The sequence below is a fragment of the Castor canadensis genome, chromosome 6 (genome assembly GCF_047511655.1).
Source record: "Castor canadensis chromosome 6, mCasCan1.hap1v2, whole genome shotgun sequence".
Classification (NCBI taxonomy): domain Eukaryota; kingdom Metazoa; phylum Chordata; class Mammalia; order Rodentia; family Castoridae; genus Castor; species Castor canadensis.
Window position 1 is genome coordinate 91,186,503 of NC_133391.1, and position 27,933 is coordinate 91,214,435.

General features: G+C 38.5%; 1 long non-coding RNA gene across 1 annotated transcript in view; it reads left to right on the plus strand.

Annotated features, from left to right (window-relative positions):
* LOC141423901 (uncharacterized) overlaps positions 1-26,988 on the plus strand; it is a 53,192-nt gene extending 26,204 nt beyond the window's left edge. Inside the window, exons 3-4 of the long non-coding RNA XR_012448664.1 lie at positions 6,650-6,719; positions 24,576-26,988. This is a non-coding gene — a long non-coding RNA (uncharacterized lncRNA). The remainder of the gene's footprint in view (positions 1-6,649; positions 6,720-24,575) is intronic.
* Positions 26,989-27,933: the final 945 nt, after the last annotated feature.

Sequence of the window (27,933 nt, forward strand, 5' to 3'; positions counted from 1 at the left end):
TTTTTTTTCCCCATTTTCCTTCATCTTACGGACCGTCAATTACAAGCAGGAGTTCTGAAGTGGTCCCACCACATGACTGACTTGTGAGCAGTATTTGGTTCCTTCTGTCCACAGGGCAGGTCACAACTGGGACCTAATGTAGCTCACCACCAGTTTGTGCAAAGTGGTCCAATATGTTGTTGTTTTTGCCAGGTGGCAGCTGCCTTACCCTACTGCTGCAACTCTGTCTGGTCAGCTATTGACCCAGGAAGATGGGGCAATGCAGTTTTCAGTACCACCCTCAGTCCAACAAAACTGGCTCAGTGATTCACCATGCCCCTGCTTGGGAGACTGGCTTGTCACTCCACCCCCGCACTCAGCTATTGTGCCTACCCTGCCTCTGCTTGCTGATGGTTCTGCTCCTCTGGGAAGGTGGTTCGCTGCCCCACCCCACTTTCAGCCTTTGTTCCTTGTCCTGCCTTTGTTCCTGAGAGTTCAGCTCCTTGCCCCACCCTTATTCTCCAAGGCTGGTTCAGTGTTCCACCCCCATCCCCACTGTTGGTGGTAGATTACAATTCATGCTTTTCAGTTTCTTTTTTGGGGGGGTTTCAATCTGCCCAGGGGCTGCACTGGATTATGTTACTGGGGGGTGGGTAGGGGAATTGTGTGTGTTGTGTGTTGCTCACCTGTTGGGTCTACAGATTTATGCAGGCAGCTTTGAATTTGGCCAGTGGGGAGAAATGTCATGCTGCTTTTCTCATGGCAGACACTTATTGGGATTGGGTTCAGCATGGCAGGGCATAAGTAGACTTTCCATGGGTTAGGGATCCAGGATGTCACAGGGTCTTCATTTTAGAGGTTGTAGTCCCTGGTCAGCTGGCCTCATTGTTTCTAGGCCCATGAAGAGGGAGAACACCATGGCAGAAGGACATGGTGGAGCAGAGCTGCTTACCTCATGGACAACAGGAAACAGAAAATGCCTGTGCTTTAGGTTCTAGTTTTTGAGACACTATTCTGGTATAAGTATGGAGCACAAAATTTTAGCTAATTTCTTGTAATTTAAAATTTCTTCACATTTAAAATTTATCTTTTAAAAAATTAATATTTCCCAGTTGTCAAATCTTTTCTGGTGATTGGGGTTTTTTTTTAAATCAAACTTTTCTATAGATTAAGATGTATATAAAGGTTGGCAGAATGGCTCAAGTGGTAAAGTGGTAGAGTGCCTGCCTAGCAATCATGAGGCTCTGAGTTCAAACCCTAGTACCAAAAAAAAAAAAAAAAAAGGATGTATGTAAACTATGCTTACAAATTCAAGACTTAAGATTTTAGGAATAAACAAGTATAGTGTCAGTGGAGATAAATATCTTAAATATTCTTTAATTTAGTAATCAGATGCCTTAAATTCTAGCTTAAATCCTACATGAATAACTCAGCTCAATCTCAATCCAGAGGTATTTTTTTGATGGGGCAAGGGTTTGAACTCAGGGCTTTGTGCTTACAAGGCAGGTACTGTACTACTTTAGCCATACCTCAGTCCACTTTTGCTCTGGTTATTTTGGAGATGGGGTCTTATGAACTATTTCCCCTGGCTGGCCTTGAAGAGCTTTTCTCCCAATTTCAGTCTCTTAAGTAGCTAGGATTATAGGTGTGAACCACCAGTGTCCAGCTCAATCCATATTTTGAAAACTGACACAGATTCTTTGGACTGAATTTCTATAAAAATAATTCCAAGTTCCTCAAACTTCCTCCCCCATCAGCAATTTTGCATATTTGTAATATGGAAGTTTTTGTTCCATTATTAAAAAAACCTGCCAGGCTTTTATGTATGTGACCAACCATGAGTGTTGTTCTGTTGTGTTACCAAGGGTTACTACTGTCTGGAGAACCAAAAACCATGATAAAATACACTAAAATAAACAAAAACATAAAGGTATGTCCATTCCATTTGTGGTGTCATATCAGGTGTTGGGAGAATAAATGAGATAATGAAAGAAGTTCTTGAGCTGTGAGGGAGACAGCTGGTCTATGCAGTCAAGACATCATTATTATTAATTACTTTGTTCATTTTCAAACAATCTGTTTCCAAACATGGGCAGTTGTAGCCCCATTCTCCTGTCTCAGTGTCCCCAGTGTGTGTCTTATACATATTTAAATTTCATCTGATTTCAAAAGAAGCAACAGCTTGCACAGATGGATGATGTAGGAACAAAAGAAAGGTATTAATCCATTTCTCTGATGATTCTTTTGTTTGAGACAAAATTATTCATTCCTCTTAAACTATTTTAAATACTTTGCTGCTGGTACTATGCTAATATAGTTTAGAATTTTAAAATTAAATATCGCCATCTAGTGGTAAAAATAAATACTACTTTAATATCTTGAGGGTATTTTTAGAATTTTTAAATTTCTTTTTTGCATCGTTATTATCTTTATTATTGTAATAATGTGTAATGAATTGTACTACATGATTTCAAAGTAAAATGAAGGTTATAAACTTAAGGCAGCAATAAATAGTTTGGACTATGTCTAACTAGATCCAATTATACAGTGACAAAATTTCTAATTCAAATTCTTTTTGTCCATAAGGAATGGTAAGAAATTGTGCAAAGCTGAGGAACTGGCTTTCATCTTATGTGATAGGAATATCTGGTGCTATCATTTCTTCTGTAGTCACAAATAAATAAAATGAGATCCACACATGAAATTCGGGGTCACTCTTGTGGAGAGAACAACTTCCTAAAGAGCTATAATATTTATAATAGCTATAATGAAAACTCTAATGTTTTTATTGATTCTCTTTAGTCTTTGCTTACCCTTGGAATTCATTCGTGTCTGAAATGTAGAAGCATAGAATTTTCCCTCCTCTTCCTGCTTCATGAGATTCTGAAGGACATGCTAGTATGAACCCAATAATACTAAAAGTGGAAATCAATATAAATGAAATACTGTATTTTACAAAGGATCTCCTCTCTCCTAACCTTTCTATTCTCTAAAGACCACAGAATGTCCCAAGAGAGAACTTATCAAAATTGGAAGTGTTTCCAGGCAACAAACCTCGTTTCTGTATCTTTTGATTTCCTGAAAATTGGCTGTTTCTAGGGGAACTGGGAATAGGTCTAGCACAAAGACAGTATTCAATAAATGCTGAAGTAAACCAAAATGAAGAAATGTTTCTTCCCTTGCAGCCCTCATAAGAAGAGATTTCAACCAAAATGGAATTTCTGAAATGCCAATAAATCCCATCACTTCCCTACTTTGAAGGCTTCATTATTAAATCCAAATTTCTTACAAAGCCATTTATAAATTTGATCCTTATGCACCCTCTTGACTTCTCAATTCTTCGCTTCACTTCTCTGTCTTAACACAAATATCCATGAGACTGTACACACACACACACACACACACACACACAATTACACCCTTACAAGACTACTTGCTATTCCCTGAAGCTAACATACTCTGTCAAGCCTTTGATGACTGCATTAGTCTGTTGCTATAACAAACTACCTAAGGTTGGGTACTTTAGGAAGAAGGATGTTTATTTAGTTCACAGTTCTGGAGATTAAAACAATGTGGTACTTGGTGTCTGCCCAGCTCTGGGTTCTGAAGAACTCTGTAGTGTAGCATCCCAGTGGAGAGAGTACTTGGGAGAGAGAGCGAGCACATGGAGAGAGAAGAAGCCAGAGAGAGATACTAGGGTCAGGCTAGCTCTTTTATAACAGCTCATTCTCATGAGATTTGACTGGGGTCCCATGAGATCTACTTCACCCCTTCTGAAGGAAATGCCTCCAGAGACCTAATTACTTTGTACTACAGCCCACCTCTTGTGGTTCCTCCTTCTTTAAAAACTACTGTATTTGGGGACCAAGCTTCCAACACATGAACTTTTGAGGGGCGTGCTAAAATCATCCTTTATCCAAACCTTAGCACTGACTGAAGAGCCTTTACTTATTTTTCCAGTGAATGCTTAATCATTTAAAAGACTTAGCGCACACGACTTTCAGTATGATCTTTGCTTGCTTTTCTCGTGGGTATGATAGTGCTTCATGAGAACCTCATAAACACACTTCAATATAGTGGTTACCTTGTTGGTATTGCTTTCATGGACATCTTCTTCAGTACGCCATGTGTTTCTTAAGAGTAGGGCTGTATTCTATTCCTTCAAAATCGTTTTTAACATACTGAGTGATAATTGATCTAAGTGCTTATTAAATTGCTTATGGAAGGCAGGAGTGATTAGTGAGAGAAAATGTCAATCAAAGTCTAACATTCTAATATTAATAGGACTACAAAACAAGGTCAGGAATGCCTGTAATCACAGCCTGGGCAAAAAATTTAGCAATGTCCCATCTTGATCAATAAGCTAGGTGTGGTAGAACACACTATTATTTCAGCTACATGGGAGGATCTTGGCCCAGGTCAGCCTAGGCAAAGCGTATTTGAAAAATGACTAAAGAAAAAAAGGGCTAGGGATGTATCTCAAATGGTAGAGTGCCTGCCTAGCAAACATGAGGACCTGAGTTCAAAACCTCCAAACTGTCCCCCACCCCTGAAAAAAGAACTCCAACCCACTCCAATCTGACCTTAGTTACCTAAGGAAAGCCATAAGATTAAGTTCTTACCAATGAGATATAAGTAGACAAAATATGTGACACTTCCTACCTTATTAGGAAACTACTTATTAGTTTATTTCCTTTGTCTTTCCTGTTTCTATCACCTGGGAATGGGTGACAACTGGTACAATTTCCTTGAACTAAGAGGTGGAAATTAATACTGAAGTTGGCTGAGTTGTCCTGATTTCCTGGGAACCTATGTAATCTTGGAGACTAGAGCCACCAACTCATTCTGCTCTACGTTGTCATGTTAGAGAAAAATAAGTTCTGTCATATTTATACCATCATATTTTGGTGTCTCTTTGTTCTAACAATTTAGCTGGTGCCCTAGTTAATATATAGTTAAATGGAAACTACTTTCTCTGATACTGAAGCTTTATTTTCTCACCTTTGTACTGTAGAAAATGGTTTCCATTTGTCTGATGTGTTAGGATACCATCTGAAAATATATCATAGTAATCATTTAAACATTAGTTTTATGAATGAGCTACAAGAATGTATCAAAATGTAGACAATTTCTACTGCATGTTAAGGGTGGTTTGGCCATAGACTACTTACTGCCAATAGAATTCAACACAAAGTGTAGAACATTTCTACTTACTGCCTATAGAATTCAAACCATCATAAAAATAAAGAAAACAAATATTTCAGAGAAGACAAACATCATTCTTGAAAAATATTCTCCATTCTCAAGACTTCTGCATCTTCTTCCTACACTGAAGAATTGATCATCAGCTCAGGATCAGCCTTGCCTTATGTTCTAGGAAAATCTTGATGTAAGATGGTGAAGGAAGTGTAGAACAACAGTTAGGTATTAATTGCTAGCTAGGCTTTCATGCCACTTCAGATCTTTATGCATTTTACTCTAAAAGTTAATGTCCATCCTTCTTTTCACCTCTGATATCTGCAACCATGTTTTAGAAACCTGAATGGTAACTCTGTTACTGTAAGGTTGAAGTTCCTTCCTTGCCTTTGCTGGCAATCTCCATTCAAATTCCCTTAGTCGAAATCATGACTGAGTCACTGCTTGACCTGCCTGATATAAATCCTTCATTCTTTAGTGAGTATCCTTTAATATGGACCACTGGATATTTTCTACCTCTTATATCATCTTTCACTTATTATGAGGCTATCATTATACCTACAATTTAGATTTGCCCTCTATCCCAGTACAGTGCCTGATGTTGCACATGATAAAGTCTTGATAGAATTTCTTCTGTCCCACTGGAGTTATTGGATGAGTAGGGATACTATCTTGCTATATGATGCTGTTGGGGAATGTTTTTCAATTTGTCATTAATGTATTATTAATATATATTTATTAAAGACATTTCAAACCATCAAGCTTTTGAGCACTTATTACCTTTTACAGTTGTCTTCAATCTAAGAATTGAAGGGAATACTACAACTAGTCTGTGCTCTAAATTTCTTTCCTTCTCTTTTGTAAATTATTTTTTTGTTTCTATTATCTTTTGTTAGCTATCTTTCTTTCAGAAAGAGAGATCATGAGCACTAAGGATACTGAAGCTAGAGATGCAAATGGCCAAGATGGAGACAAAATAGGTTTCCGATAGCATCTTTTGATTTTTATTTTTTTGCTTCTGAGTCCCATAAGTATCTAACAAGTTTGAACTGGTTTTCTTCTATTTCCTGAGAAACTAGTTTAGATTAAAGGTACTAAGCTATGACTCCATTGTCTATCTTATTAGCACACAGGTGTTTACATATTGTCAATGGCTTCTCTCTCACTGCAGCTGCAAGGCTGAGCAGTTGTGCCAGAGACTGTACATCCACAAAACCTAAAATATTTACTGTATTGCCCATGACAGCAAAAGTTTGACAATCCCTGGTTGCTTTTGAAACAGATCTTTTTTTTTTTTTTTTTTGTAGTAGTGGGGTTTGAACTCTAGACTTCATGCTTGCTAGGCAGATGTTCTACCTCTTGATCCATTCCACCAGCCCCAAACAGAATATTTTTAAAGGAGCTGTTTATTATTTTTCTTACACAATTTGAAGATTTTTCAAATAGAACATTTTTTCTTCCCATAAACTCTTAGATGACTTTTGTGAAGTGGATCCCCAAGAAAATTGTGACTGACAGTGTGATTCTAAGAGTGACACCAAAAGGTGGGTAATTTTTATCTTGTGTGTTTATGCTTGAATTTTCTTTGTTGATTTATAAGCTGACATAACTAATATAATTTTATACCTCATAATAAGGCAATGTGTTAGATATACATTTACCTTGAAGTGATATTTGCACCATAATTTGGTCTGTGTAGAGTTGTCCAGTATAATAGCCACTAGCTACATGTTGGCAGTTGAAGTGAGGCAAATCTGCATCAACAGATGAAAAAAGTGTGACATATGCACAAAATTGCAAAGAGTTAGCATGTACAGAAGAAAGCAGAAATATCTCAGTGTTAATTTTTAAATATTTATTAAATGTTGAAATAATATTTTGAATATATGAAATTAATAAAAATGTATTATTGAAATTATTACTTTCTTTTTTCTTTAAAACTTTTTAAAAAATGCATACTAAAAAATTAATATTACACTTATGGCTCACATTTCTTTTAAACAACATTGATCCAGACATTTTAGAAAAGATTAGACTGGATAAAGATTAAAATAAACTCATAACTTTGAAAGTACTGAAAATATTTTATTTCTGTAAAACAGGCAAAACCCATTATATTATTCTATTCTATTCTCTTGAGAACCCTTATAAACATACTTTTGAGCAAATACATAATTTCCATTTTATTAATAAAATTCAAGTCCATGAAAAAAATTACATACATATGATTAATTATTAGATGCTAATATATTTTTGTTATCCAAACTTAATTTTAAAAAATCTACACAGGAAGCGTTAGAAGAACATCCACAGAGTTGGTTAGATTCTTTTTTTTTTTTGCAGCCATATTCTGTTCTTTACTCAAATAAGTCTAAATATGTACAGATATCTAAATATGGCAGATATAATTGAAATAAAGTTTTTATCTACTTCTAAAGTCTTTGTTCTGTGCAGTTTCTTGTGGTAAAAAATACAAAAAAAGTTCTTCCATTTTTTTGTATGTTGCCCTACCACAAATGATACCTTTAAAATAGGAAGTGTGTGAGTTAGCTTTCAATCAGTGACAAAATACCTGAGATTATCAACGTAAAGTAAGAAAGATTTACTATGGCTTGTAGTTTTAGAGGTTTTAGGTCCATGGACACTTGGCCCAATGCTTCTGGGCCTGTAATATGGCAAAAGCACATGGCAAAGGAGGCCTGTTTCCTCATGATGCTGGAAAACAAAACGAGAGGAGGGGGGAAGGTCCTGATATCCCCTTCAAGAACATGTTTTCAGTGACCTAACTTCCTTAAACTAGGCTCTACCACCTAAAGGATCCATCTTCTTCCAATTATGTCATAATGGCAACCAAGCCTTTAGCATATGGGCCCTCAGGGGATATTTAAGATACAAACCATAACAGGGATAATGGTTGAAATGGTAGCCGTTCAAAAATTCAATCTAAGCTGGATGTGGTGAAATACACCTGTTACAGCAACACTCAGAAGGCTGAGGGAGGAGGCCGGCTTGGACTATATAGTGAGTTACAGGCTAGGAGGAGTTCTAACCAAACAACACTTTTCTGGATCTGATTAATTTGTGTTAATGTCTATCTTTAATTTAAATGTACCAATAAATGTCTGAATTAAATAGTAATACACTTATAATTTTCCTTCTAAATGAGAGCTTAAGCTAAAGAAACTAATGAATTTGTTACAGATTTTATACATTGATTTTACCCCTCAATAAATTTAGCATGTGTGTTGTTAATGTGTCATTTTGAGAAAGAAAGGCAGCTGTCAGGATATGAAAGAATGGCCTCAAACCCTGTATATATCAGCTTATCTAGTCAATATGAAATAAGTCGTTTTTGCTTCCTATTGAGCCTTTGTGGTTTTAAAAAGTATTTGTCTATTAGAGATGAACAGAAGTATAGCAGCAATTAGACAGTTCTCCAGTTGTTTCTGTGCACAGTGACCTTTTGGTGAATACATAGCATATGGATCATGTGGTGTACTTTAAGAATTTAAAAATAGATAGATTCATGGTAAGGTCTATATACTTCAGAGATTAATAGGTTCCTGGCTGTCATGCTTTGTTTTGCATTGCTATTTCAGAACCACATTATGTTAGATTTTTGGCTCTTTATACTACTTCAGTTTATATTATTTAAAATTTGAAATTGCTAGGAAAAAATAGAAATTATTTTTCTCTTGTATAGGATCTGTTTAGATATAAGAAATCATATAGGCAGTGTCTCAAGACCTCTGTGAGATGAATTTATTTAAAAAAATCTTTCTTCCAATATTCTGGTCTGCATAATGGTGTCAATTAATTTAATGAAGGGCAATGTATGTGCAGAAAATTTACAGTAGCTTCACCATCCTAATTACATTTTATTCATGCTATTACCATTTAAATGTCTTCCTTCAACCAACCTCTGATGATAAATGCATTTTGTGCTGTTACCTGCCAAAGTATTACTTCATTATAAAGAAAAAAGTGAGGTTGATACACACTGGATGAACAATGACACATCAGTGAGCAATTTAAAGTTTTTCTTTTCTTAATTTTCTCTTTTTATTATTGTTTTCATTTTTATTAGTATATATTCATTGTATAGTGGAGAGTGACAATTCTGAATAGCTTACATTATACATTGGTTAGCTGGCCCCTACCCTCTCCCCTCCACAAACCTTTTCCCACACACTTAAAGCAGTTGCAAGAGGTTTCATTGTTCTGTTTTATATATGTAGATGAAGATCATCAACCATATTCCCTTACCTTCATCTCCTCCATTCTCCCTCTCCCTCCCACAAGTACTCCCCACCTACACACAGTACCTATTTTACAGTCCTGTTTTTCATTATTAATTCCAAATCCAGAGGAGATATATTTGTGTTGGCAGTATTAAAAAAACACAGCTCAATATATCCAAGTTTTAATGTAACATTACATTAACTAACTTGAAATCTTTACTACCTATAAGTAAAATTGAGGTCATTCTATATTCAGTGAAAGAAAAATACTTCCTAATGTGGAGAAAGTGTTTAATAGTTGTATTTTTATGTATGCTTACATGTACTTGATTTTTTCCAAAGCCTAGTGTACCTTTAGCCAGATATGGGTTGGTTTATGCTTATAATCCTAGCTACTTGGCAGGGAGAGTAAGGAGGACTACATTTCAAGTCCAGCCCCTGGCAAACAGTTTGGGAGACCTATCTCAAGAATACTCAACTCATAAAAGGGCTGTCAGCATGGCTGAAGTGGTAGAATGTCTGCCTAGCTAACATGAGTATTACCAAAAAAAAAAAAAAAGCAAAAAAAAGCCTATCATACCTTTCAAATATGGCTAGTGAGATTTAGAAGTAAATTGAGTGTATTTTCTTTTGCTGTGACAAAATACCTCAGATAAATAACTTAAAGAGAAAGGGTTTATTTTGTTTCACCATTTTAGAGGTTTTAGTCCATGTTTCTTGGCCCTGTTGCTGCAAGCCTGAGGAAAATAGAATATCACAGTGCAGAGCATGTAGCAGAGCAAATCTACTCACTTTGTGTGGGCTAGGATGCAAAGAGAAAGACAGGAAAGGGCTGGTGTCCCAGTATCCTCTTTGAGGGCATGTTCCCAATGACCTAGCTTTCTTGCATTAGTGAGAAAGATTCCATTACCTCCCAAGCTGGCCACAAGCTGGTGGCCAAACCTTCAATGAATGACCTTTGGAGGGCATTTAAGACCCAAACTACAGCACTGAGTAAATTTTATTTAAGTCATACATAATAATTTTATATATTTATGGGGTACAGTGTGATATTTCAGTACATGTGCAAAATGTACAATGATCAAATAAGATTAATTAGCCTTTCTGTTAACTCAAAATATATAATTTCTTTGTATTATGGACATTTGAAATCTTCTATTTTGAAGTACGTCATAAATTATTGTAGACTATATTCATCCTGCTGTGCTATAGATCACTAGAATTTATTCCTTGTTTCGAACTGTATTTTGTTCCTTGTTATCCAACCTATCTATTTTCTCCCCTCTTCCCAACCTCTAGACACTACTATTCTACTCAACTTTTATGAGGTCAACATTTTTTAGCTTCCACATATGGGTGAGAACATTCAGTATTTGTCTTTCTGTGCCTATATTATTTCATTTAGCATAATGTACTCAAGGTTTTTCATGTTGCTGCAAAATGGCAGAATTTGATTTTAATTTATGGGCGAATTGTATGTATAGTATATACATATATAACACATTTTCTTTTTTTCATATACCACATTTTCTTTATCAATTAATCTGTTGATAGATACTTAGGTGATTCCACATCTTGGCTATTGTAAATAGTGCTGCAATAAACATAGAAGTGCAAATATATCTTTGATTTCCTTTCATACTGATTATATTTCCCCTGGAGCTATATCTAGTAGTTGGATTGCTGGATAATAATGAAATTCTATTTTTAATTTTCCAAGGAATGTCCATACTATTTTTCATAATGGCTATACTAATTTACATTCCCACCAATTGATATAAGAGTTTCTCTCCTCCACATCTTCACTGGCCCTTGTTATTTTTTGTCTGCTAAAGCTTCATAAAGAAAAAGACTTGGGAGAAAGTTAATGCTACAGACTCTGGAAGAAAAAGTGAAGAAATGAGCTAGGCACACACCTGTAAATCCCAGCTACTCAGGAGGCAGAGATTAGGAGGATCATGGTTCAAAGCCAGCCCAGGGCAAATAGTTTAGGAGACCCTACCTTGAAGAAAACCCATCACAGAAAAGGGCTGGCAGAGTGGCTCTGAGCATGAGACCCTGAGTTCAAACCCCATATATCATGGAAAAGAAAATAGTAAAGAAATGAAAATGGAATCTGTAGAAGAACATCTGGCATTGTCCCAAGCAAATGTCTTTGGTATCACCAGATAATGTTTTGTATTTAGTTTTGCTCATGCAAGGAATTGAATACAGCAAACATATTAGCTCTTGTTTATGCTTCTCTGTTGTCTGGGAATTAAATCTAGATTATGCTGTATGAACAAGGTGAAAGTACATGAATTGGAACACATCAATAGCAAATTAGCAAATGCCATACACATTTTATTCAAGGGAAACATTCAGCCCATTACTTTCAACATAATCATATTTGTTTTTATGCATTACAGTTTTTCCTTTCCAGATTTTTCAACAGAGTAAGTCACTTGGTTTGAGACAAACTCCTTTCAAATTACTGAGTATGAAGACAGTAATGATGTTTTGTTATGAAGTTTATGAATTACTAAAAAACTTTTTCTGAAGAAGCCAGAAAATGTCATTTCTAAAATGACTTTGACTAGATTAAGCAGTCATGTTTGTTTTAATTGGATTACTATGTAAAGATTAGCATTAAAATATACAACAATTTAATCATATTATCATAGACTTCTTTCTTCTAAAAATTTATATAGTACATTTATTGGTAAATTCTATTACTATGGAATATGGACTGGAATAGGACAAAGTCTGCCTTTTAGGACTATAAAAAGAAATTTCCAGTACATGCAAATAAAATAAAAGCATTAGGTGTGTGGGAGGAAGCTAGCTCATTGATTGTTTGTTTGACGATGAAGATTAAGTACCCTAGAGCTATCTCCTAGTAACTGTAAAGCATAAGAGTGCCTAAATAAAACCACTGCCATTCTTGTCCTCTAGAAAGTTCTTCACTTTATGTCATTGGAAAGAACTCCTTTCTTGGTGGCTCTTTTCATAACTTTTATGGCCTAATTGAACAAAAACTCAAGGAACAATAAATTACTAGTCTATCTACCTAGAGTGACAATTTTCTATCCAGTAGGAAATACCATCAAATTTTCTGTGCCTTTTGCAAATCTTAAATGTCTAATTTTAATTTAGGTTTACCACATCTTTTCTACTGAAAAGAGAAATATTTTATAATTCCTTTCAGTAGTTTGTAACCTGCAATTATTCTTCAGTCAGAATCAAAATGTTTCTCAAATAGGATGTTGTTACATTTGTTTATCTTTCTGAAGAATATTTAGATTAGAACAAGTGCACGAAATTCTCACTGCATCATTTGTACATAAATATAATAGGTCACATAATCAACCTCAATATCCAAACAACCCAGGACCCTCAAAGTGGTCCCAGAGTATTCATATGCTGTGTCTTAGGAGGTGGAGGACCTATTTGGAGACTACTGCTTTGAGATATTAGGTATATAGATATTTACCTGCCTCATTAACAATAAGAAGGAAATAGTTCAATGATGTACAATCATTTAAGAAGTTATTTTGGCCTTTAATAACTCTAAGAATATTGCTATTAGCCTGGGTAAGTTTCCTTTGAAAATGTACTTTGGAAGAGGAATCAGAAAATAAACTGAAAGCTGATCAAAGTTTCTCTAATATGCTAAATAAATCAATAAGCATGCTGAATGCTTCCCAGAATTCCTAAAATATTTGGGATATTTCTCATCTTGAGGGATTGCTGGTATTCTAAAATGAAAAAATATAAAACAGGATAATTAACAACATTGTGATATGATTTACATGTTTGTATTTATCAAATGAAGACTTTTAACACAAATAGAATTCTCTGACTATATGTCTTATAAGCCTCTTAGTGATTCTAAGCACGTGCTTCCAGTAAGTCTAGGAGCTGGAGTTCATCTCCATTCTGTTGTTTACTTAGAAATGTCAACAGGCAAAGGGCACAGTTTCTCCTGTGTTCAACTACTACAGAAGTAAAATTGGAACATAATTATTGACATTCTTGAAAGGAACTGAGCCATATCGTCTTTTCCACTCAAAAGATGTGTGACGTTCTATCATATTTATTTTTAAAGCCCTTAGTTCTGGTCCTCTGGAGAATTGAGAGTGGATTTGCATCTTAGTTTGAATTTCAGTGGCTGACTGAGAAATATGTGTAATCATAAAATACATTCAGTGATCAATGGCACATTTTTCCAATCTTGAATATATTTTAGGATATGCCTTATGTAATAAAAATATTTGTTTCTTTAACTTAATTTTTCTCTCTCCTGTGGGGAGGCCATTGAGGAAAGAATGGGTGCCTTTGTTTTGTTTAAGTAACCATAGAATATTTATTCTATGGGAAAATTCAAATAATGAAGGAAATAAGACTTTAGGGCTCACTTTTTACAAAGGAAAATTACAAGTATTTTTAGTTCTTTTGTTCTTAACTAATTTTCTTAAATTGTTATAGGAAACTTGAACAGAGACACACAGGACTCTGAGGCAAAGAAGCAACACTTTATTGTGCTGGCACAATTGTGCCAGACTCGTGTCCAAAGGCTGAGCCCCAAGAACAAAGGGGTCTCACCTTATATACCCTTGCAAGCAGGTTACAGAGCCAATAAAATAAAATATAATAAAATAAAGGTTTAACCCATATATGCTTATATTCAATTCTATAGGCTATTTCACCCTAGTGCCAAGTGCCCCTCTAACCCTAGTGCTATGTGACTTTCTTCAAGTTTGGATTCTTTAGGTTTTATCTCTCTGCTATGCCATCCCTTCACTACTGTTACTTTATCAGAACACAGGCCTATCTGTTTCTTTTCTGGTCTTCTTCCCTGCTACATTATTTCCCCCTTTGATGCTCAGACCCACCTAGGGCCAACGAGCATCATCTTGATTTAGGGGTTTACATTTCCATAGCATCATTACATGGGAGGCCATTTTTCTTTCTGTAGTGGCTTCCATAATGGTCCTGGTAGACTGCAATACCAGGGAAGCAGGCAGAGTAACATCAGACACACTCCTAAGATTATACCCTCTGCTCCTATCAGGGTTTTGAATCTGCCCAAGGCAGAGAATTACCCACCAAACAACTGTTTGAGTTCTATCCTTTCCACACCTGTACAGGTACATGTACCATCTTTCTAATATTAGTGGCAATCTCTGTTACTGCTTGACCATTGTTGTATATGTGGAGGCAACTGGTCAAGCAACATTTGGGTCTGTTGCTTGACCATTAGCTCTAGGGCAGAGGCAGTCAGGTTGGTAATAATTTCCATGACTGCCTGTAACCTAATAATTCTGTTGAACATACAGATAGGAGTCCAGTAATGCCAGCTCCCATCCTGTGCCCAGGTGGCTGGTCCATAGGTCTCAATAATCTTGTGGGGAGGCCATTCATGTTCTTCCCATCTCTGTTGGTCCCCCCACTTTGAGGTCCCTTTTTATTCTGGGCCCCAGAGTTTCACAAACAGGAACTCCCAGTTGTTCCCCTTAGAGGTTGGGCAAGAGGAAGAACCCAGGCTGAATAACTCTTATAGTACAGCTTCCCTTCCAAGTCCTAGGGAGTTTGGTATAAGCTCACTTCCCACATATCCAAAATAACCCATGGATGCCTTCTGCCACCCCAGTCAGTATTGGTGAGGCTTATTCCAGTATTTGCCAATTTTAGGGATGCCTCAGAATGGATTTGCCTCACTGGTAGTAGAACAATTTAAGAGGCTGTCATTGGTTGGAGAATCATGACATTGGGAACCATTTTCTGATGGGGGAAATGGCCAATACCATTTAGGCTCATTGGACCACCAGATTAGTCCCATACCAAGTGAGTACCCTTTTACAAGGGTTTCCCCCCTACAATTTTCATTCTCTGACCCAGTTCTTTTGATGCATTCTTCCCCTATCACCTCTGATGTGAGAATCCAGGTCTGATATCAGTTATTCTCTTGTCTAGTTATAGATTGATTCCACAATAAAAGTTGGTAAGCATTTAAACTGGTCCCTTTCTAAGGCCATTCCTCACTCATGAGGGCACCTCCGCACCCCTAATAGTTTGAGACATTTAGTTCTTTGGCAATCCTTTCTGGTAAGTCTACAGAAATATTTTTTCCTATTGCCTAATTCATCTCTGATTTTGTTATATAGTGGCTGAGTGCTTTAAGTGGCAGCTGGCAACCAGTCTGGGTGACAGTATTTTTGACATCTGGTGTGCTGTTTCTTTAAAAAGATGTTCCTGAGCTATGTCCTAGACTCCCCCACCATCAGAGGTTCCCCAGTATCCTAAGTAAGACCAGCAGACCCACTCTCCCCGCTTTCCATGACAAATATAGCCTGTCTTATTCCTCTTACTCTGAGACTTCCAGTATTACCTACCAGTAACCTTGCAAACCTGAGGAGTATATGAGCCAATGTAACATCTGACCTGTTGGCAGGTTAATGATACAAAGTACGGCTGTGCAGAGGTCCCAACAAAGGCTCTCTTATAACATTCAGTACATAAGGGAAACCTTGCAAGGGCCAGTCCAAATAGTAAGAGTCCAAGTGTATAGAGGAAAACAGGGGTACATTCCATGTTTGAGCTTCACCCAGGTGTAGACTACTCAGCTTCCCGAGTGACTACAGCAGGGCTGTCATCACATTGTTCATGATCCCCTACTATTTCTTGGGAAGCAGAGTCCTGCCAAAGGAGGACGTTGATGTTCCAGAGAGTGATCCTATTCAGCGAAGCCATTATCGAGGATGCACTCCCACTCAAGAGAAGTTAGCTTGACTTGGCTGTGGTGGATCCAAGGAGCTATCTTTGCTACTTTGACTGCAGTGGGGGTAGACAAATAACAACAAAAGGGCCTCTACAATGAGGCTTTAATGGTTGGATATTTCATTTCTTTACCCAGACGGCATTCCCTGGCCAGTAAGGGTGCGTGGGAGTTGTCAGGCTGACAGGAAGTCTCTCCCAGACCCATTCATTGATCTTTGAGAGAGTCAACCCAAGGGCCTGCATCTGCTGCGTCAAGGTGAGGTCACCTATTTCTTTAAGGTCCCCCTTGATGCCCTTGATTAAGGGGGATGGGTGTCCAGAAAGGACTTCAAATGGTGAGAGCCCTGTCTGCTTTGTGGTACTAGACCTAATTCTTAATGAGGCCATGGGCAGTAATTGATCCCACCGCAGATGGGTCTCCTGACACAGTTTTCCTAACTGATTTTAGGGTTCTATTCATGTGTTCCACTTTTCCTGAACTCTGAGGGTGGTAGGCTATATGCAACTTCCAGCTAATTCCTAAACCCTTAGCCATTAGCTGTACCACCTCTGCCACAAAGCCTGGCCCATTATTTGGCCCAATTGATACAGATATTCCAAATTGAGGGATGATTTCCTTTAACAGACATCTGGCCACCTCCCAGGCCTTTTGAGTTTATGGGGGGAAGGCTTCCACTCATCCTGAGAAAGTACAAACAAACATCAATAGATATTTGCATCTTCAAACTCATGGCATTTCAGTGAAGTCCACAATCAAGTTTTCAAGAGTAGTTCCACCAACACTATGCACCTGAGGGGGTGCCCTCAAGCCCTTGGCTGGGGTTATTCTTAGCACATGGGGTATATCTCTCACATAGTGCTTTACTTACGGTGGAAAGCTTGGGGACATAAAAATGCTGGGCCAGGGTGGTCTCAAGGGTTGTTTGTCCTGAATGAGTTCCTGGTTCCTATGTTAGGGCCACTTGTTTGTCATCTTTGTCGGCTTTAAGTTTCCCCAGGCAATTGTTGCATCTCCCATCTGGTGCCTTCAGCAGTGTATAACTGCCACCCATTTAGGGGCCCACACAGCATCTAGCAGTTCGAGGATTTCCTGCCCGTACTTGATACTTTTTCCTCCTGAGTTAATGAGTCCCCTTTCTTTATATAAGGCCCCATGGACATGAATGGTTGAGAAGGCATATTTAATGTCAATGTAAATATTTACTCATACTCCTGCAGTGAACTGGGGTGCCTATATTAGGGCAACAAGTTCAGCCTTTTGCACAGAAGTCCCTTCTGACAGTGAATGAACCTCAATAACTGAGTCCAAAGTCACCACTGCATAACTACCAAAGCATGTGTCATCCCAGACAAAGCTGCTGCCATCTGTGAAATATTCAATGTCTGGATTGCTGATTGGATGATCTGTTAGATCTGGCTGGCTCAAGAAAACCTCATCCATAACCTCTAAGCAATCATGTTCTGGGGGACCCAAGTCAATCAGCAATAGTGTGGCCAGATTTAGTCTTAACAACCTCCAGCCAGATGTGTAGGTTAACACATAGCATACTCTGGCATTTGACCATCTGAATGTGACCAATAATTTCCCTTATACTCCATGAGTGTCAGAATGGAATGGGGAACCCAGACAGTGAGTTTGTGCCCTAGAGTAAGTTTATCTGCTTCTGTCACAAGGGCAGCAGTGTCTGCTAGGACACACAGGCAGGGTAGCCAGCCTCGGGAAACAGCATCAAGTTGTTTTGACAAGTAAGCCACCAGATGGTGCCAGGAGCCAAGTGAGTCAAGATCCCAACAGCTTTTCCCTTTCGCTCATGGACATGCAGGAAAAACGGCTTCACCACATTTGGCAGGCCTAGAGCAGGGGCATTGGTGAGTACCCTCTTAATTTCTTTAAAGGCTTTCTCTTGCTCCATCCCCCATACTAATGGCCCCCGTTCTCCCCCACCTTTGTGGTTTCATAGAGGGTTTTGGCCAAGAAGGAGTAGTTAGAGATCCAGATTCAACAGAAATCTGCAGCTCCCAAAAACTCTCTAATTTGCTGTGGGTCTTAGGGGCTGGGACGGATCATATAGTCTGTTTCCTCTTAGGGCTGAGCCTGTGGTGCCCTTGGGATGGATGAAAGCTGAAGTATTTTACAGTGTTTTGGCAAATCTGGGGCTTTTCCTTAGATACTTTGTATCCTGCTTCCCATGAAAGAGAGAAGAGACGGTGTTTCCCTTCCATACAGTCCTCCTGAGTTGGTCCAGCCAGGAGGAGGTCATCTATGCACTGGAAGAGTGTGCAGCCATGCTGGTCAGCTGAGAAGGCTTTTAGGTCAGATGCCAGGGCAGTTCCAAAAATAGTGGGCAAATTTTTGAAACTTTGTGGCAACTGAGTCCAGGTTAGCTGCCCCTTTTCCCCAGTGTTGGAATTTTCCTATTGGGAGGCAAAAATAGGCTGGCTCTGTGAGGCCAGGTGATTGCAGAAGAATGTGTCTTTAAGATCTAGGCAGGTAAAAAACTTTGTCTCAGCTGGAACAAGGCTTATAAGTGTGTATGGATTTGGGACCATGGGGTACAAAGTGACAATTGCTAAATTTACTGCCTGGAGGTCCTTAACTGGCCTGAAATCCTCAATCCCCAGTTTCTGGACTGGTAATAAGGGGGTGTTCCAGAATGACTGACAAGGTTGGAGGATCCCATATTTTAACAGTCTGTCAAAGTGTTTTTGAATTCCAACCTTGGCCTTGTGAGGAATGAAGTACTATTTCTGGCTGATGGGGGTGGTTCCCAGCTTTACTTCCACCACTACTGGGGGCACATTTTGGGCCAGACCTGGGGAGTTATCTTCAACTCATACACCTGGAATCTTGAAGGGAAGCTCAGAAATCTCAAGAGACCTCCCTTCAGGGGCATAGAGGTGCCATTCCTCTTCTTGTGTAATCATGAGGATTAGAGTCTTTGCTTCAGGTCCTCTCAACTTTGAGGCAGCTGTGCCAGCTAAATCAAAAATTATCTGTGCCTTCAGTTTTCATAACAAGCCCCTGCCCTTCAGGCCCACAGAACAATCAGGGAGATAGAGGAATTCATGCCTTACTTCATGACTCTCAAGATTGCATCATCTAACCATTAAGAAGGGGAAGCAAACCCAGTCCTCTGTGGCCCCAATAATAGTTGTATGCTTGTTGGAAAGAGGACCCACTGGTTGGGTCACAATTGAATGCTCTGCACCTGTGTCCATCATGTGATCAATGGGATGGCCCCCTATTTTCATTTGGACCATAGGCTCCTGAGGGCCCAGTAGAATGGAGCCTGGTCTGTCCTAGTCCTTCTCATAGCCTTCCAGGCCTGCTACACCAACAATGTTTTCCTCTCAGGGGGTGGCTCCCCTGTGGGTGGGCTGATATTTTCCTTCAACAACCTGGCCTCTGCTTCTGTTCTGGGAGGCCTTTTGGGAGTCCCTGACCCACTGGGGACATTCATTCTTTCATTGCCATTCCTGACAACAATTGGCACATTGATTTTGCCCTAGTTCCTCCCTAGGACAAGGGCATCTCTTGTCTTCCTTGGGAATTGCATCTGCTTCTGCCTGGATTAGCTCACTGGGACCCATCTGACTGTACAGCAAGGGCTGCTGCAAGGAGGTCCACTTTCCTTTTCATCTTCCTGTTGGTGTCCTGCCTAGCCTCCTGATCCTGCCTCCAGAAGCTGGCTAGCATTCATTCCAGTGAATCCCTCCAGTTTCTGCAATTTTCGCCTTATGTCTCCCTAGGTCTGGCTAACAAAAACTGCATTTTTCATCCACTGGTTATCAGTGGCTTCTGGGTCTAAGAGGGTGTATGTATGGAAGGCCTCACACAAATGCTCATAAAACTCTCATCTGGCCCTTGAAAGAACATGTTTTGCTCATGTTCATGGACTTTTCCACCTACTTCCTTCATTTCTCCCAATAATGCCTCCTGTTACCATTCAAGTCTCTGGTAATCTCAGCTATTATTAGAGTCCCAATGTGGATCTTCCTCAGGAAAATGGGCCTGAGCATAGGCTTGAGCATTTAGGGTACACTCAGGGGCATGATCTTCTAATCACTTCAGAGCTGACAATGTTATACAGCATTGCTCTTCAGTATTAAACAGAGTCAGAAGAAGGTGTCAACAGTCTGTCCAGGTGGGTTTGTGAGTCTGGATGATAGACTCTACCAAATCAATCAGAGCCTGAGGTTTTTCTGTGAAGGAGGCTGTATGATGCTTCCAGTTGAGGAGGTCTGTGGTCGAAAAAGGCTGATTGACAAATACCTACCCTCTTCCTTGTATATGGCCTTCCTGGTCATAATACTTGGGGCTCTGGGCTTCCCTCAGGGGCATTGAGAGCAGAGGTCCTCCTGAAGACTGGTTAGATGCTCTCAATAGAGTGGGGAATGTGGGGTGACCACTGGAAGACTTGGAGTGGGTATAGAGTCCATAGAGCCCAGAGGAGTCAGAGTCAAGGTCCCCGAGGCTTCCAAACCAGATTTTATAAGTGTGATTGTCCCTTAAGCTGCCCCATGTTGGAGTTGAGGGTGTGGAACTGGGTGCTGGTGGCAGAGATAGATGGAGTGGCACATAGGGTGGTGGTATTTCCTTGGGTTTCTTGGCCAATATAGGTTCCTCTGTTTTCTCTCTATGCTTGGAAGTTGCAGCCACCCTAGCAACCATAATTCTACAGGCCTCTTACAGACAGGACCTTAGCCATGTGGGCCAGCTGAGGACAGCATCCTGCCAGTAGTCAATATAGGGAAATTGTTGTAGGTGCCTACAATTACCCTATAAACTTTATTAACCACAGTTTTATCTAATGACTCTTCTGGGGGCCACTCTACACCAAGAGCAGGCCAATCTACTTCACAGAAGACCTTAAGCTCATTTGGAGTTAACCTAAGTCCATAGTCTCCATTAAATCCCTTCTTAAAGTTTTTAACCATACACTCCAAGGGAGTGTTTTCACTCTGATTTCCACCCATCAACTCCTGTTACCAGATGGCAAGACAGACACAGAGGGGGAGGGGTTTTGGAGGAGAGGTAACTGGTCTTCTTCTCTCACACACAAGGGAGGACAATCGTGCCCCTTATTGGTGACCTGGATGTGGTTGACCAGCCAGGAACTGTACCTACACAGGGTTCTCACTTGCTTCCTCTGTCTCTGGAGACTCCCTTTGCAGAGATTTAGGGATCTCTTTGGCCTTAGTGAGTCTGTTCAAACCCCAGACCAGGGGCCCTGTTGGGCTCACCTTTGACCCTATGAGTTCACCATGAACCTGTGGATCAGGACTCCTCACTTGCTTTGCAGCTGTGTTGCATCTCAGTCTCACATTTTCACATACTCTTACACAGCACCGTACTTCCACCCCACTCCCTGAACCTGAGAGACAGGGTTTCCCCAAAAGGCAGTTACTAATGGTCTCTGGGAGTTGGTCAGTCTCCCCTTCTGCCTCCTGAGGCACGTCTGAATTTGAACCCAGGTTCTTACCACTGACATGCAGTGCTCCCCTTGTTGGTTCCTGTGCCTCACTGGTTCTGTTGTACATCTGAGGCAATTACCCAGACTTGCAGGAGGATGAATCCCTCCTCTGGATCAAGCTTTCTGTTGGTGCCAGGCAGGATCTTCTCTTGGCAGTCTGGGGGATGCACCCCAGCAACAAGGGAGGTGAAAGAAATCACAGTCTCTGAAAATCCTGAATGAGACCCCCAAGAAAAGTTATAAGACACTCGAACAGAGACATGGGACTCTGAGGCAAGGCAGCAACACTTCATTGTGCTGGCACAGACTCAGGCGACTCAAATCTAAAGGCTGGGCCCCAAGAACAAAGGGGTCTCACCTTATATACCCTTGCAAGCAGGTTACAGAGGCAATAAAATAAAATAAAAAACAAGATTTAACCCATATATGGTTATATACAATTCTATAGGCTATTTCACCCTAGTGCTAAGTGCCCCTCTAACCCTAGTGCTATGTGACTTTCTTCATGCCTAGATTCTTTGGGTTTTATCTGTTTGCCATGCCATCCCTTCCCCACTGCTACTTTATCAGAACACAAGCATGTCTGTTTCTCTTCTGGTCCTCCTCCCTGCTATAAAATGACAAAAAGTTATGTGTAATATAAACATAGCTATTGCAATGGACAAAGTTAAAGCTAAATCTTTGAGCATAGCCACCATCATTTCCTTAGAATAAACTTTAGAAGCAGATTTGCTGCATCAAAAGTATGCTTATTTTAAAGCAATGAATACAAATGGATAAAGAGTGTCTCTGAAAATTTTAGTCATTTTATATTCTTTCTTGGTTGTATGCACAACTATTTCCATGGGCAAAGGGTGGACGTTTTTGATACATGTATTTGTATCTAGACAATACATAGAAAGATAGATATGGAACTTTGAAAGAGATAAAAGATATTGTCCTATTGTTAATAATATATTGCACCTTAGGGAAAAGAGATGTATTGAAGAGTGTGCAATGGAAGTGTTAATGACTGTAAAGAGTTTATGTGCCACTAAAAGGGGAAAATCACATATTTTAATAGGTTTGCAATATATTGCATCTGCATGGAATGAAAGAGTAGCATCCCTTACTTTGTTTTGTGTTAATGCAAGACTACATTTTAATGGAAGAAACAGGCTCTGTTAATTGTCATAAGTATAAAAGATTGAAAAAAGAAATATTTACTGTTTGCTTCAGACCTGGGGAAAAAAAGAAATTTTATCGAGGTATGAGATTGCAGGATTATGTGAATGTGAAGAGAATAACCAAATCAGTGTACTTAATTCTTACGGCCCTATGATAGGCTGCATTTTAGTTTTTGTTTGGCATCTCTCCTAGAATACACTTTGTTTTAGCTATTCAGAGCTCAGTGCTGATGAATTAGAAACTCTCTTTTTAATTTGACATCAATTCATACTTACTCAACTTTCTGACTCTTCTTCCTTTAAGATAAATATGGGAGGTGTGTAATGTGAGGCAATAAAAACAACACAGGAATTTCAAGTAAGAAAAAGTTGGATTCAAATTTTTAACCCAAAATGTATTAACTGTAAATTTGCTTAATCTCATATGCAAAAAAGCTCATTAATTGCTATTGTATTACAGTAATTTGTAAGTTAGAAGGTATGGTTCTTTAATGTTGCGAAACTGACAGTCAAGATAAGCTAATTGATGTAAATAGAAACACTTCTCAAATAAAGAAAGGCAAATGGGCAATAAACACATGAAAAAATGTTCAACTTTGGTAACCGTTACAGAAATGCAAATGAAAACCACATTGAAATTCCCCTTTGCCCCAGTCAGAATGACTATCAACAAGAAAACAAATAACAAGGAATACTGGTAAGGATACGGGTGGGCAGGGGTGGGGGAGCAAGGGAGAAAGAACTCATAATCACTGCCAGTGGGAATGTCCAAGCACTATGGATATCAGTATGGAGGTTCCTGAAAAGATTAAAAATAGAGCCAGGTACAGTGGTCATATCTAATCCTAGCTGTTTGGGATGCTGAGATTGGGAGGGTCACAATTTGAGGCCAGCACAGGCAAAAAAGTGAGTGAGACCCATATCAACTGGTAAAAAAAATTGGTCAAGGTGGCATGCACCGCTCATCCCACCTACATGAGAAGTATAAATGGGAGGATTGTAATCTAGGATGGCTTGGGCATAAGCATGGGACCCTACTTGAAAAATACCTACAGCAAAAAGGGTTGTGGGTGTGGTTGAAGTGGCATAGCACCTGCCTAGCAAACTCAAGGCCTTGAGTTCAAATGTCAGTACCACTAAAAAAATTAAAATAAAAACAAAAAAAATTCCTTTATGATACAGTCCTACCATTTCTGTATATATTCTCAAAAGAATTAAAAACAGTTTACTATAGAAATAACTGTACTTCCCATGTATGTCATGGCACTATTCACAATAACCAAATTGTAGAATTAGCCTGGTATCCATCAAAAGATAAATTGATAAAGAAAATGTGGCATATGTACACAGGGGAATTTTACTAAGACATCAAGAACAATGAAATCATGTAATTTGCTGGAAAATGGATGACACTAGAGCTCATCATGTTGAATGAAATAAGCCAGTCCCACAAAAGACAAATTTCATGTGTTTTCTCTCATTTGTGGAAGTTGGGGGGAAACAACAAAAAATCAAAAACAAGGTCAAATAGAGAAGGGACTAACAGAAAGGTGGAGGGGAAAGGGAAAAGGTGAGGGGGAAAGGGATATCACAGAGCAATGGAGGGATAAATATTATCAAAGTACATTGTATGCATGTATGGAAATGTCATAATGAAACCCCTTGCTATGTACAATTAATATACACCAATTATAAAAAAGAAAAATTTAAAATTTCTGTGACCTAATGCAATAAAATTTTATTTCTCATTTATGTTACAGACATAAGTCAACGGGTGGTGAATATCTATTGGCTCTGCTATCCTGTACATCAGAGTCCTCTGGTACTTGGAAGACTAAGAAACTGAGAGGACATAGTATCAAATGGAAGTGTTCAGCAGGACAAGCATGGATATTCCATAAATCATATCTATTTATGCTTCATTAGACAACATTTAATCACATGGTCATACAGACAAATTGGCTAGCTGGATTCTTGCTACAACTTGGATCTGACATGCCCATCAAAGGCCCATGTGTTAAAGGTTTGTTCCCCAGCATGATGCTATTGAGAAGTGGTGGAAATATTAAGCAGCAGTCCTAGTGGGAAGTGTTTATGTTATTGAGAAAGCGACCTTAAAAGGGTTAGTGGGAACTGAGCCCTCTCCTCACTCTTTTTTGCTTCCTGGACATGAGGTGAGTGAGCAGTTTTTTTTGTTATTGTTGTTTGTTTCTGCCACATGCTTCCATCATGACATACTACCATAGGACAAAGAATTGAGCCAACTGATTATGGTCTGAAGCTACAGAAAGTGTGAATCAAAATGGTTTGGTTTGAATATGAAGTGCCCTCAGAGACTCATTGCTGAAGGCTTGGTTCCCCAAACTGGTGACACTATTTTGGTAGATGTAGAAACTCTAGGAGGTGGGGCTTAGCTAAAGGAAGTAGGTTACATGGGCTTTATCTTGTCCCAGGACCTAATCGCTCTGCTTCTTGACTGTCATGAGAGGAGTAAACACTGCCACATGCTTCCATCACGATATTCTACCTCACTACTGGCCTAGAGTCAATGTATTCATGACTGGATTGAAACCTATGGAACCATGAGCTAAAATAAACCCTTTCTCTCTTAAGGTATTTCTGTCAGACATTTTGTCATAGTAATAAAAAATGTGACTAATACACATAATGCCCTTTTCTGTATATTAGTTGACCATCTAAGTAATTTTTTATAGTGACAGAATGCTGGCTAACAGTGTTCAAAGAAAAGAAGAAATAATTTTGGTGGCCTTCCAAACCAGTCTGTCCATTGACCTAAGTGAGATAACTAAATTCATTGACCTCAGTAATCTTGTGTGATTGAATCGAACCAGTCCAGCCAATCATAAAGATTAGTTTTTTTAAATAGTAGTTTGTAATCATAATAAGGAAGTGATGGCTACAGGTTCCTGTGTCTTTGTTTCCCTGTATGTAATATATTTTAACCTGTGCTAATGATTTACTTTTCATAACAAGTTTTCCAGATGCACTTTGATGTTATTTTATTTCTTTTATTCTGCTTGGAATTTGTTGAGCTTTTTGGATCAATGGACATAGAGTTTTCATTAAATCTGGATATTTTGGGTCACTACTTTTTCAAGTGTTTTTTCTCTGCTCCTCTTCTACTTCTAGGATTGGAATTATTATTCCATAGGTCATTGATGCTCTGATTTCTTTTAGTACGTTCTCCTCTTCTTCATTTTGAATAGTTTCTATTGCTGTCTCTTCTAGTTGACTCTACTACTTCTATACTCTAAAATGCTGTTAGTCCTTTCTTGCTGACTTTTCATTTTAAATATTTAACTTTTAACTTCTAGAACTTCATTTATTTCTTTAAAAATATTTTTTATTTTGTCATTTTGATGTTTTTCTTTAAACACTTGAAGATAGTTATAATAGTTATTTTAACATCTTTGCCTTCAATTTTCATTGTCTTTGTTGTTTTTATTGACTAATTTTTCTCTTGGATATGGATAATATGTCTTGTTTCTTTCAAATATATAGTAATTTTCATTGGATGTTGCAAAATTTAAATTTTACACTGTTGAATGTCTAGATTTTTTTTGTCTTCCTTTAAAGAATGTTGGATATTTTTGATAGTTAATGTACCTACAATTCAGTGCAATCCTTCATGCTTGTTTTAAAGTATTGCTTGGGTGGATCCAGAGTTACATTTGTTCTAAAATAATTTAGACCTGAACTGGACACCGGTGGCTCATGCCTGTTATCCTAGCTACTTGGGAGTCTATGCTGGAGAGGATTGAGGTTTGTGGCAGCCTAGGCAAATAGTTCACAAGACCCTATCTTCAAAATAATCAGAGCAAAATGAACTGAAGTTGTGGCTCAAGAGGTAGATCTCCTGCTTTGCAAGCATGAAGTTCTAAGTTCACACTCCAGTCCCACCAAAAAAATAAATTAAATAAAATAATAAAATAAAATAATTTAGTCCTACCATTAAGGAATTGAGTTTCTGGATTAAAAGATCTCCACTCTAGCTTGTTGAAACATCTCCCAGTGACAAATGAACTTTTTTTCCCCAGCTTTTGCAGATTTCTTGGGTTTTCTATGTTATTCTTTCCTCTCTGGAATTCTGTCCTTCAATTTCTAGCTGCACCAGTCATTAAACTTTGATTTGGGGCTTTCTGAAATAGTAAATCCCATGTTTTGCTAAAATCTTCCCATTTGCTCCACCAGTTCAGAATGTCTTTCTAAAAGGAAGCTGGGCAATTATAGAATAAGCTCATTCATTTCTCTTTTCTTATGGATCATATTTCTATATTGCTTGTCATCTAATAACTAAAAATCTCCTAACATATGTTTGCATAAAGATATGTATTTGCCTAGTTTTCTAGTTGTTTATGAATGGAAGAAAATAAAGTTTCTATTACTCAGGAAGTTGACATCTTAGCCCAATCATTCTTGTGTCCATTATGGAAATGTTTTTAATGTTTACATTTTTTAAAGAAAAGAATTATCTCTGCAGGTATTATAATATTTTTTGCATCATATGGCCTGGTATATACCAAATAAAAATGCTACACATGTCTACTGAGGAGGTGAAGATCAAGAGGATCAGTTTAAGGACAGCTCGGGCAAAAAAGGTTTGCCAGACCCCAACTCCACCAATAAAAGTTGGGCATGGTGGTGCATACCTGTCATCCATGCTACACAAGAAGTATAAAAAGAAGGATTGTGGGCCAGGACAGCCAGACCCTATCTCAAAAATAACCAAAGCCAAAAATGCTAGAGATGTGGTTCAAGTGATAGAGAGCCTGTCTGGCTAGGATAAGGCCCTGAGTTCTATCCTCTGTAATGCCAAAAAAAAAAAAAAAATGCTACTTATTAGATATTTATCTGTTTAAACCATTAACATCTTTTCAATGTTCTTGATTTCTCCATTTTAGTCATTAATCCTTTCCCTTCTTCTATTTTCTGGCTAAGAGATGAAGTCATGGAGAAGAGGAAATTGGTTTATTCTACCTTAAAAATACTTAGCAATGCGAAAGCCTTCTCATGTGTCTATGGTTATTAGAATGATAAGAGCACACAATGTTCAGTTTCTGGATTAGAGCATTTGTTTGATTTAGTCACTAATCCAAA